Here is a 12,513-nt window from a genome sequence, read left to right on the forward strand (position 1 = left end):
AAAACAAAACAAAACAAAAAACACCCACAGGGCACACACGAGGTACTCAGAAAGGTCAATACTGCGGAGTGGAGCTGGCTAAGTAGGTGGGGTTCCTTGCTGGGAGATTTTGATAAAGTTTAGTCTGTTGAGGTCTAAGTTACTTAAGGTAAGACTCACACTTTTTGGGTGTACAGTTCCATGAGTTTTGACAAATGTAGGTACAGTTGACCCTTGAACAACATGGCCTTGAATTGCACAGGTCCACTTATTCATTTTTTGAAGATTTGTGACAATTTACTGCATAGCCTAGAAATATTGAAAAAATCAAGAATTTAGGTATTTCATGAATGCATAAAATAATGTGTTAATTGACTGTTTATGTTATCATTAAGGCTTCCGGTCAACAATAGGCTATTTGTAGTTAAGTTTTGGGGAAGTCAAAAGTTTTATGTGGACTTTTAACTGTGCAGGGGGTGGGTGCCTCTAACCCTCATGCTGTTCAAAGATCAACTGTAGTCATGTAACCACTGTGTCAGTGCAGAGTATTTCCAACTTGGGAGGATTTTGTCATTCAGGATCCTCTGGTTTGCAGAGGGTCCCACCTCCGATGGTGGGGGATCTCAAGGCCTGGACCATGCCCCATAGGGAGGGACTTTCAGGGCCCACCCAGTGACAGTATCCCAGCCTGTACCCTGGGGTTGTTACCAGCCAGGGATTGGGGGTGGGTTCCTGTGACCTTCCCAGCGTGCTCCTCATTGACTCTGGAGCAGGGAGAGATGGAGCCTGCAGGGTGGCCCTTGTCAGTTCTTGGGTGGGGCAGTGCTGCCAGAGAGAGGCTGAGAACCCACTAGAAATGAGAGCTGAGATGCAACCCATGTTTGTGTGAGGCACCCAGAGAGCCAGGACTAGTGAGATTTGGCCTAAAATGAGGGTCCCATGTCTCGCCTTGTCATAGGCTACCTGCAGGGGTGTGTGAGGGCCCTTGCCCCGGGAGGCTCATTGTCTGAAAGAAGCATTAAGATGGGCCCCTGGAGGGGGTGGTTTGAGGACTCTGGAAGGCTCCCCACACCTCCCCCTGGTCACAGAGCCTGGAGTTCCACCATCAGGGAGTCTTTCACTCATGCAGACTTGATTTGGTGCCACATTCCTTTGGGTTAAACATTATTTCTTCAGTGTCCTCTTTTAAAAGAAAACCCTTAGATAAGCAATGGCATGTAGACTTGAATTGTGTCTACATCGCTGACCAATAGGGAAGAAGCTATGTAGAGAGCTGTGTTAAGAAGGATTCTGAGGCCACCTCTGGCTCAGTTTGAAAGAATGCAGTAATCAGTGCTGTGTTTCCCAAATGCCCCACTTTGGGCTAGTTCATGATGGCTTCTGATGCTTGAAGCCTACATTCGTCACTGAGGAAGTTACCCAGGTGACTGTGTACTAGGTTTGCACAAAGTTAAATTTTTCTATCTGAAAAAGAATTTCTGACATTATGTCCTTGTGGTAGCTTATTGAATTAATAACCTACAATAAATCACATCTCCAGGTACAGATGCTCCTTGACTTATGATGGAGTTACATCCTGATAAACCCATTGTAAGTTAAGAATACCATTAAGTGGAAAATACGTTTAATCCACCTAACCTACTGACCATCATAGCCTAGCCTACCTTAAATATGCTCAGAACACTTACAAGGCTGGGCGTAGTGGCTCACACCTGTAATCCCAGCACTTTGGGAGGCCCACGTAGGTGGGTCACAAGGTTAGGAGTTTAAGACCAGCCTGGCCAACATGGTGAAATCCTGTTTCTACTAAAAATACAAAAATTGGCCAGGCGCAGTGACTCACGCCTGTAATCCCAACACTTTGGGAGGCCGAGGCGGGCAGATCATGAGGTCAGGAGTTTGAGACCAGCTTGGCCAACATGGTGAAACCCCATCTCTACTAAAAATAGAAATATTAGCTGGGTACAGTGGCAACAGAGTGAGACTCCATCTCAAAAAAAAAAAAAAAAAAATTAGTCAGGCATGGTGGTGTGCACCTGTAATCCCAGCTACTCAGGAGGCTAAGGTGGGAGAATCATTTAAACCCAGGAGGCCAAGGTTGCAGTGAGCCAAGATTGCACCCTTGCACTCCAGCCTGGGTGACATAGCAAGACTCTTTCCCAAAAAAACCAAAAAAACTCCACTTACATTAGCCTACACTTGGACAAAATCATCTAACACAGAGCCTATTTTATAATAAAGTATCTCGTAATTTATCGACTACTGTACTGAAAGTGAAAAACAAAATAGTTGTTTCGCTCCTCAAAGTATGGTTTCTACTGAATGTGTATCACCTCTGTACCATCATGAAGTTAAGTAATCATAAGTCAAATCATCATCAGCTGGGGACGCCTGTACTCACACCCTTGTGTCATCTCCTCCTACCTGGACTCAGGGCACAGCTATGTGATTTGTTTTGGCCGATAGGACCTTGGCAAACAGGAAGCCAGTAGAGGCTTGAAAATGCCTGTCAGTGTGTTAGAGCTTGCTCACTTGTCCTTTGCTATTTAGGAAGTCCAGGTTGTCCTGCTGGAGAGGCCACCTAGAGGGGAACTGAGGCCCCTGACCGACAGTCTAGGTGAACATGGAGATGAGTGAGCCTGTCTTGGCCCATCTAATGCCAGTTGAACCTTGAGATGACTTTAGCTGCATGAATTGACCCCAGGTGAGAAAAGCCCAAATTGTGGAATTCTGTGCAAATTGTTGTTATTTTAACCCACTAAATTTTGGAGTTAAAAATATTTTGGATTACAATAGGTAACTGATATAGTCCTAGTTTTCTTTCTTTTGTGAATTGAATGTAGTAGCAGATGATGGTTTAATAAAAGTTTTAATGTCTGTTCTTGGCAAAATCAAAATGGGATAACACTTTGTTAGATCCACAGTTTTTTGACGGGGGCAGATTTTACTTCTTAGAAAACACAAGTGTTTTGGAACCACTGAATTGTAGAGATCTGAGGGCGGTGTTGCCGTGCAGTCTGGGGTCTTCATCCGTCGTCGGCACGTTCGTTAGTGTGACTTAGATTGTCAGAGTGAGAAATAGTTAAGGTTGGAGGGTGGAGGTGTGGGAGCTCTCAGTGTTCTGTGAGCCAACTTCATTTTCCAGATGAAAAAACAGAAACCTAGAAAGTGACAGTGAGCCCGAGAGCACACCTGGTGGCAGTAGGGCCATGCCGTTCATCGGAGCAAGCCAAGACTGGCTGTCTGGATGGGATATTGGGGACGGGCAGGGGCTAAAGATAGGAACGTTGAGGGGCAGCCCCCAACTTGGGCCTGGTGGTTTGACAGGCACCCCTAGAATGACATGTGGGAAATTGGGGATGGTCTACCCAAGGACACCAACCCTTTGGGGAGCACTCACAAGGGGGGTGGTAGGTGGTGACATCAGAGACCCAGCAAGGACCTTTTACTGCTGGGGCTGGTGGGGTCCTGCCAGGCCTGTCTCAGGGGAGGCTGCTGGGAATGTGCATATATAACTCTGAATGTGTATGCATGCGTGGGGAGAGAGGTAGAGTGAGCAGCTGAGATGGAGGAGGGAGACAGAGACAGAGGAAGGAATAGGCTGAGAGATGTTAGAAGCTTCTGGTAGGTCTTCCTTTGGGGTCCTTGCAGTTTATTCAAACTTGAACCCACAAAGTCATGGCTGATCACAGGCACAGATTCTGCCCCAACACCGCGCTCCTTGGGCCTTTGATAAACATTCAGTGGTGAGATCACAAAGTACCACATGCCGGGGGACAGAGCCTGAAGCTCTTGGGAGGGAAGACCAGCCAGCAGGATGGGATTGGGTAGGAGGGAACCATGGGAATGTCAGAATTCACTTTGTCCTACTTGGCCTGTTTTTTATATATATATACCTTGTGTGTTGAATGAGTATTCAGATAAAAAACTTGACTTCCTAACTGAGTTGCATTCTGAAAAGGGAGTCCTATTCCGGTAGAGGCAGGCCTTAAGATAGCAAGCAAACATGCTGAGTGCAGCTGGGGTCTTTTTAAGATTTCCTCCCCAAAATATTAGAGTGTGGGCAGAGGGTGGGGGAAGGATGAGCCACTTTCTAATGAAATATTAGCGATGAGGCAGAAATAAACTGCAAAACATAAACACAGAAGCCAAAAATACAGTCACCCTAGCAGTGGGATATCCCTCTCACCCTGTGACTCGCTGGAAGTAGTTCTGGGTTTTGTGTCCCAAGATAGTGCCCCCCTCTGCCAGCCCCACTCCTCCCAGCAAAGCTCCTCGGTCCTTGCATCTCTCCCCAGTCCTATCTTCCTTGGAGAGAATTTGGTGTCCTCCTTGGAGAGAATTTGTGAACCCTTTCTATCTGTGAATATGCATACAATTCCCGGTGCCTCTCCCCTGCCCGCCTCCCCCTTCTCTCAGGGCCCCGAGCCTGTTGGGGGCCACACAGTCTTCCCTTGCACACTGCCATGCCAGCTTCAGGCTTGTTTTCAAGTCTGGCGACTGAACAACACCGGGACGCTGACCTTGATGTTAACGATGGAAGCTCAGAGGTGGAGCTGGGTCCATGGGGGCCCAGCTCGAGGCCTGGGACCCTAGCAGAGTGCTCCCCACCCTACAGGGTGGCAGGACTTCTTTCTCAACACAGGCTGGCTCACTTCAGGCAGGGGACATTTGGGGAATTAAGTGTTGAAGCCAGAAGCAATTCCCATCAAGTGGAGCTCCTGGGCCCTGGAGGAGGCTGGCAGGATGGGGCAGTCTGAGAGCCCCTTCCAGGCAGGATCCCTGCGCTGTATTTTCTGTGTAAAGCAAAGTGATATTGTGGGAACAGCTCTTGGGTTCGAGTCTCAGCTCTGCTATTCCTCACTGTGAGGCTCCGGGCAGCTCTCAAAACCTCCAGGGCTTCTGGTTCTTATTCTGGGGATCGGAGCTGAGAAAAAGAGCCTGCACCATGGTGTCGCTGGGAGATCTGCCAGGCAGAGAGTTGGCCTTCAGGGTCTGGGGGCCAGGTGGTCACTGGGAGCTGATAGAGGCTGGCGATCCTGATTGAGGAGACTGAGGAGCAGGCAAAGACCTGGGGCAGGACCGGTGCTATGGCTGGGAACAGTTGGAGTCTCGGGCTCTGGGCTGCAGGGCACCCAGTGAGGCCACAGGAAGGGATAGGAGAAAGCCAGCGTCACTCACTTGTCTCCTCTGCCCCACACTATCCTGGGGAGGTTGGGGGTAAAACCTGAGACATCTGTGGTTCCCATGACAGAAGACTTGCGTGTTCACTATAGGAAATATTATCCAAAGCAAGAAAGGAGGAAACAGCCAGGACCCCACACCCAGAGGCAGCCCCTGTTAACCCTTTGGTGGGGAGCCTTCCAGACTGGCCAGGCATATTGGGACAAAGCTCATAGAGGGGCTGTCACAAAATCCGGCACCATGGGGAAGGGTGTCTTCTCTTATAGATGAGGAGATGGAGACTCAAAAGATCGTGAATCTTGGTGAAAACCCCATAGCCCTTAAGTGCCCTGTCTTGGTCATTGTACGTTCTACACATGCAGCCGTGTTTCACAGGCACCCGTAAATAGGTACAAACATAATGTATCAGAAACATTTAAAACAATAAAAAGGTTTTTTTAAAGTTTTAATAAAAGATCCCATGGGGAGAGAGTGGTGGTGGCCTTCTGGTCTCTGAGCCCAAAGTGTGTGTTCTCTCTTCATCTCTGCCCTGGAAATATCTGTGACACTCCCTTGTGGCCTTGCCTCCAGCCACAAGAAAGCCACTTTCAAGATCCAGTGGCTTCCTGACATCAAACAGCCAGGAAGCAAGATGGGCTGGGCCCTCCCCAGGTGCAGGGCTCTGTACAAGGTACAGAAGGGCTGCTTGAAAAGTAGCCCAAGCTCTGTCTTTCTGAAGTTCAGGCCAGTGCTGCCCGATACGCCTCTGTTGGGGCCATGCAGCTGTGGATGGCTCAGCAGAGTGCTGTCTGTGCCTGGGCACAGGTGACCCCCTGCGGTTAGGGGCTCTCAGGTGGGCATCGGGCAAGATGGTAGATGGGCCCGGAAGCACAGCCCTTCTCTTTGGAGGTGGCTCGGTACTGGGAGCAGCTAGGATCTAAGGAATGGGTGGAGAGGCTGACTGCAGGAGCAGGGCTGCTGGTCCCACCTGAGGCTTAGTGGTCCTCAGGCTGGAGATTCAGTTTTACAACCTCAGCACGTGTGCGCAGTGGATCTCAGGAATGAATGTCAGGGGAGGCCCCGTGCTTCCTGAGCACCTGACCTCACCTAGCTCGGTCCTGGAGTTTACTTACTGGTCACCCCTTGTGGTCTCCGCAGCAGCCCTGTGCGAGAGACAGTTATTAGCCTGGTATGTACTTGTAGAAACTGAGGCCTGAGACAGAGTCCTGTCTGTGACAGAGCTGGTGAGGGCGGAACTGGGTGTGTCCCTAGAACCCAGCTAACTCGGGGTCCTCCACCCCGTCCCCTGCCCCTGGAAGAGCAGCTTGGGGCTGTGCCTATTTGGAGGGCAGCATGAGGGTCAAATCCTCCCACGTGAAGGTCAGTGGGCCCCTCTCTCCCTACAGACAGTGCACAAGCCAGGCCTGAGGGATGGCAGATGGCTTTCCAGATGGCAGAGAGCACAGCTGTGCAGGGGGTTGTGTGAGGACAGGAATGATGGGGGGCAATGGTTAGGGGGTAATGGAGGAGTCTGATTGGTTAAAGAGTTGCATCTAATATGAAGGAGATAGAGAGCTACAGTAGGTGCTTGAGGCTGAGAGTGACGTGATGATGTTGGTGATTGTGATGTGATCCAGGGGGACAGCCTGGGGGCAGTGACACCAGCTGGGAGAGTATAAGGCTCTCTGGGAAGCTCTTCACACTACTCTGCTTTTGCCTTCGCTGTTCCTTCAGCTTGGTGTTTAATCCCCACCTTTTTCACTCAGCAAACTTGCCCTTCGGGGAGCCAGCCAAGCATCACCTTCCTGGAGCTACCTTCCCCCACCCCCTTCAGGGATGTCAGTCTGTCCTAACACGCCTGTGGCGCTTACCATGGTGTCTTATGAAGAGTCCATGTGCAAAATAGAATTTTACAGGGCTTTTATTTACAATGTTTTTTAATATTCGATTTAATATTTAAATTGAAATCATCCCGCTGTGTTTTGACTTGAGATCTCATAGTTAGATTCTCATGAATTAAATACCCATGTGATGCATGTCCACAAGATAAGACTGATAACAGCTGGGTAGAGATGGGCAGAGGAGGGCTCAGGACAGGCACACCGGGTGTAGGGTGCAGGGGATGTTTCACATCGGCCCTGGTTGGTCCCACTGATGAACTTCCGGGTCATACCACCCATCTTCCTGTTGCAGGGTCAGCTCCTGGAACTCTTCTCGTTCATTAACCCAGAATGTCCTCACTGTGGTGTCCATGCCATTCAGGACCCTCCCAGACTAGGTCTGTGGAGTGACAGGCAGGGAGACAAGAGTTGGTTGGAGCCGTGGGCTCGTGTGGGTGTCCCTAGCACCAGCTCCCACTTCTCCGAGTCCAAGGCATTCCTGTGGTCACCTCCCAGCGGTCAGCACCTTGGGCACAGATATCCTGGGCTCTGTGGGGGAGGATTGTGCGCCTGCTGGAAGTCAGGCTAGTCATCCTGCACCTGACCTCTCTGGAGCATTCCTCTCTGCAGAGGAGATGGCCCCTGATTGATTGAGGTCCAGACGGAGCTGTTAAAGATAACAATGAAGTCAGAGAAGCTGCCCTTGCTTAATGAAGCAGGCAGGCCTGCGGCTGGGAGGGACAGGTCTGTGGGGCAGCAGTAATGAAAAGACAGAGACAGACCACCCTGGGTGCCCAAGACCTCTTCCCTTGCCTGAACTTGGGCAGTTGTCCATCTGTGCATGGTAACGAGGTATAAAGTCGCATTCCCTGGACCCAAGCACTGCGGAGACTGATGTGTCGGGGCTGGAACAAGGGGTCCTGGAAGGCCACGTGTCTTCTCTCATTCTTTCATAGCATGTACACACCAGCGTGTGTGAGCACCCATGATGATGAGTGTGAATATTATGGCAGCTGGGGCCATCTGCATGGCCTCCCAGGGCCCCTAAACATAGCGTGTATGTTATTTCCTGGAGTGTATATGTTTCTGAGGCCTGCTGTCCCCACCGCAGCTCAGGAAAGGGTTTGGAGAGACTCATATTTGCATTTCAGTGCTGGGGAGGGGAGGAATGGGGATTAGGATGAGTTTGTAGTTAGTTTGCTCTTACCCTGCTATAGTCACGCACACCCGGGTTTTCGTTTTGTTTTGTTTATAGTGAGATTGACTTGCTTTAAGTTCAAATGCAAAAGCTCATCAAAATTTGATGGTCAGTATTTTGCCTTCTCTGGGCCAGGAGCTGGCTTGGTACAATATAAAAAAGGTGGGATAGAGGGGGCGCTCTGCTGGCCTCATCACAGCTGCTTGGCCTCAGGTGGGGAGCTCTGGGTGATCTCTGGGTCCTGTGCTCTGTGGAGGAGACTTGGGAGGTGCCTTTCCGTGACCTGTGGATTCCTTGGGAAAAGACTTTTAGCACATTCGGTCCCCAGGAGGAATTGTTCATTCAGTGTCTTGTGTGTTTGTCTCCCTTTACTGCTCTGAAGTTAGGGATGCAATTTCAACTCCTTTCAAGATTAGTTACACCATGGAATACTATGCAGCCATAAAAAAGGATGAGTTTGTGTCCTTTGTAGGGACATGAATGCAGCTGGAAACCATCATTCTCAGCAAACTATCGCAGGAACAGAAAACCAAATACCGCATGTTCTCACTCACAGGTGGGAATTGAACAATGAGATCACTTGGACACAGGAAGGGGAACATCACACACCGGGGCCTATTGTGGAAAGGGGGTAGCAGGGAGGGATAGCATTAGGAGATATACCTAATGTAAATGACGAGTTGATGGGTGCAACAAACCAACATGGCACATGTATACATATGTAACAATCCTGCACGTTGTGCACATGTACCCTAGAACTTAAAGTATAATAAGTAAATTAAAAAAAAAAAGATTAGTTACCCTTGAAATTTTGTCATGCATACTTAGCAAAGTCTAAAGTTAATCAATAACTTAACCCAGTTTACTAATTCTTTTTGTACAAATGTAAGTCTGTCATTGAAGATTTTGTGCTTACAAAGTAAGAAGTAATTAGGGATTTTAGACTTCAAAGGTCTTAAAAAGTCTCTGGAAGGACTTTGTGTCCTCTCTTCTGACATGGAAGTCTTTGCTCTCTGTGCTGCAGCTGCCTGTTCTGAGCGGAACATTTAGCCTCTGGGGGTGTCCCTGCATCCTGGGAGCTCCCATCGTGCCTCCCCTCCAGGCTGCAGTGGGTGGTCCTGGCTTGTCCTCCTCCAGAGCTCCTTGGAGCCCCTTTTAGCATTGGCCTTCTCTTTTCCTTTATTTCCTGGAAGAAGCATTTTCTTAGGCAGGTTCCTGCACACCTCCCTACCTGGGACCTGGCTAGCTACAGCTGGCACGTGCAGACGGTCACACAGCAGAATGTTTTAATGCTGTGCAGTGTGCCCTCCTGACAAAGGTGGGTCTGCAGAAGGCTAGTTACAGCTGCAGGTTTTGAGGCTTTCACTAGCATTTATTCCGGCATAGCTTGAAACAGCTGATCTGTCAGGGGAAGCCCCAGCAAGTCAGCCTGCAGCACCCCAGCAGGATGGCACGTCCGGCCCTGGGGAGGAGTGGGGCCATTCTGCTCTGGCTGTCCAGCTTCCCAGCATCTAGGGGAAGGGTGAAACTGCAGCTGTCTGACTAGGGCGCTGCCCCGGCTCTGTGCCTGTGTTCTTACATTGCCAAAGAGCAGGGTGTCTGGGAGAGGCCAGTGCCAGCTGTTGCCCCAGCCCCAGTTGGAGAGTCTGGAGTCTGCAGCTAGATTAACCACTGGATGGGTCCTGGGAGAAAGCTGTGGCCAACTCTACCAGGCACAGAGGTTGGAGGAGAGAGGGGGCGGTGCCCAGAGTGGGTGGCGGTGGCTGAGTTCATTCCCAGTGAGGAGGCTGGGCTCCTGAAGGCAAGGGAACAGGGGCAGTTCTCCTTACAAGGCTGATTCTAACAGCTCTTTGATTTGTTTTTAATTGAGATATAATTCACATATAAAACTCACCACATAAAATGCACTGGTTTATAGTATTCACAAGATTGTGCAACTGTCACCACTATTAAATTCCCAAACATTTTTATCATCCTGGGAAGAAACTCCTACCCATTAGCCCTTACTCCCTAGGTCCACTCCCAGTAAAGCCCTTTACTTTTTCACTGCTCCTTGCTGCAAGTTGCCAGCAGTACAGACTTGAGCAGGAGTCACAGAGTCCAGGAACCTCAGGGCTGGGATGTGGTGCAGACAAGGAGCTCAGGCGCTGGTGACAGGCACTTGCTGGCTGTGTGATTTGGAAAAGATGCTTAACATCTCTGTGTTGTGGTTTTCTCTGCTGTTTGTTTGTTTGTTTGTTTTGTTTGTTTTGAGATGGAGTCTCGCTCTGTCACCCAGGCTGGAGTGCAGTGGCATGATCTTGGCTCACTGCAAGCTCTGCCTCCCGGGTTTATGTCATTCTCCCGCCTAAGCCTCCCAAGCAGCTTGGACTACAGGCAGCCGCCACCACGCCGGGCTAATTTTTCGTACTTTTAGTAGAGACGGGGTTTCACCATTCACAGGATGGTCTCGATCTCCTGACCTCATGATCCGCCCGCCTCGGCCTCCCAAAGTGCTGGGATTACAGGTATGAGCCACCACGCCCGGCCTTCTCTGCTGTTAAATGGGGCTAACAACTACCTGTTTCCCACCTCATTGGATTGTTTAATCAGATAAAATGAGATTCTGTGTAAGTAATAATAGCTACACTTGTTAAGACCTTTGCCTGCATTATTCTTATTTAATTCTCATTAATTCTGGGAGGTGTGAGTTGTTATTATCCCTATCTAATACATAAGGAAAACCAAGCACCAGAGAAGTTCAGTAACTTGTTCAAGATTGCACCACTATGAATCAGTGTTTAGCTGCAAAGCATGGAAGACCCAATCCTGTCTCGTTAATAGAAGAGGGAAATTATGACCAGAATGGGAAGTCCAGGGGCCCGGCAGGCTGATTTGGCAGCTCATGGACCCCCTCAAGGACAGAGGGAGGTTCCTTTGGTGGTGGCTGCATCTGTGTGCTGGTGGCGAGGTGGCAGCTGCAGGTGCCCCCTCACTCCCCTGTGCGTCCACCCTCTTCTCAGGGTACTCACTTCCTCCCAGAAGCCCCAGGCCAACTTCCCCTCATGTCCCATCGGTCAGGACTGTGGGTCACAAACCCCCTCCCACATTCCTCATTGGCAGTGGGAGGAGGCTTGCCATGATTGGCTTAGATTACTTGGGGTCTGCCCCGTTATCAGGAGGGATCACACTCCAAATGTAAATATTGGGGTTTAGTTAAGAAGCGGGAAATGGATTTTGAGTGGACACAGCAGTATCTTGGCAGTATCTACCAAGACCAGCAGGGACCTGAGCCGAGGTCTGAACCAGCCCTCTGAGGTCCATGCCGCTGCTCTTCAGCACAGCTCCTCCGCCTCTACAACACCCGGCATGTAGCAAGTGTTCCGTGAATCTCGTGTCGATTCATAAATTCTAGTTCTCACCCCACACCCCTGAGTTTTTCTGACCTTCTGTTCCTCTTCTAGAGCTCAGTTAAGTGGTTGCTTGGCCTCCGCTTGAGCTTTACTTGTGGGAAACTTAGTACCTTACCTAGCATTTTCTTCCCTTTTTTGACCATTAAGTGCCATGGCTACTTTTTGGGTGAATTAGAAAAAATCTGCTTTAGATGCAAAAGTTCAAAAAAAGGGGCCCGCTCTAGGCAGTGCAGCCCTTCATGGCTTGAAAAGATGCCTTTGTGGTAAGAAAATAGCATGCTTACCTCTGGGTAGGTGCAGCCTTGCTTGGGAGAGATGTCCCTCAAGGTTGGTGCCTTTGTGCAGTGCGCAAACTGCACAACTGTTTTGGGATGTCTCTTCCATTAAGGAATGCTGCAGAGGGGTTTTTAAAGTGCTCAAGCCTCTGCCCTCCTGGGCACTGGCACAGAGTGGAAGGTTTGTGCCCGAGTTACCCAGGTTTGGAGGGCATGGTGGCTAAGGGTTCTCCTTCCTGCCTGAAGATGGTGAAGCTAACCCTCATGAGAGGGTTTAGCTGAAGAAGGATGAACCTTCACCTTCCTGACCCTCACCTCCTCTTCCCTCTCCCTTCCCCAGGAACAGGTGGTGAGTGTTTGGGAGGTGAAAGATTCCGCTCAGGGGGAAACCAATCGGCCTGGAATGGCCTCGGCCCTTTCTTTAGCCTCAGTCCAGGCAGCACTAGCTGTGCCATGGCCTCTGAAGACTGAACAGTCACGAGACTGTTCCTGATAAAATTGGGGAAGTCTAAACCCAGAGCTTCCAGAGGCCAGGGCAGGTGGAATCTTGTCCTTGAAGCTGGAGAGAGTCCTTACATTGACCCAATGAGTTTTGGAATGGAGACTGGGCTTCCCTGTAGAATACA

General features: G+C 49.9%; 1 protein-coding gene across 2 annotated transcripts in view; it reads left to right on the forward strand.

The window, feature by feature from the left end:
• HSPA12A (heat shock 70kDa protein 12A) overlaps nucleotides 1-12,513 on the forward strand; it is a 194,121-nt gene that overhangs the window by 133,619 nt on the left and 47,989 nt on the right. The window contains exon 3 of one of the 2 annotated variants that reach the window (XM_012001119.1): nucleotides 2,530-2,683. The exons of the other annotated variant lie outside the window; for it this stretch is intronic. The gene's annotated coding sequence lies outside the window, so the exon portion shown is untranslated. The remainder of the gene's footprint in view (nucleotides 1-2,529; nucleotides 2,684-12,513) is intronic. 2 annotated transcript variants of the gene reach the window in all.

Source organism: Mandrillus leucophaeus, unplaced genomic scaffold (genome assembly GCF_000951045.1).
Source record: "Mandrillus leucophaeus isolate KB7577 unplaced genomic scaffold, Mleu.le_1.0 Scaffold65, whole genome shotgun sequence".
NCBI lineage: Eukaryota > Metazoa > Chordata > Mammalia > Primates > Cercopithecidae > Mandrillus > Mandrillus leucophaeus.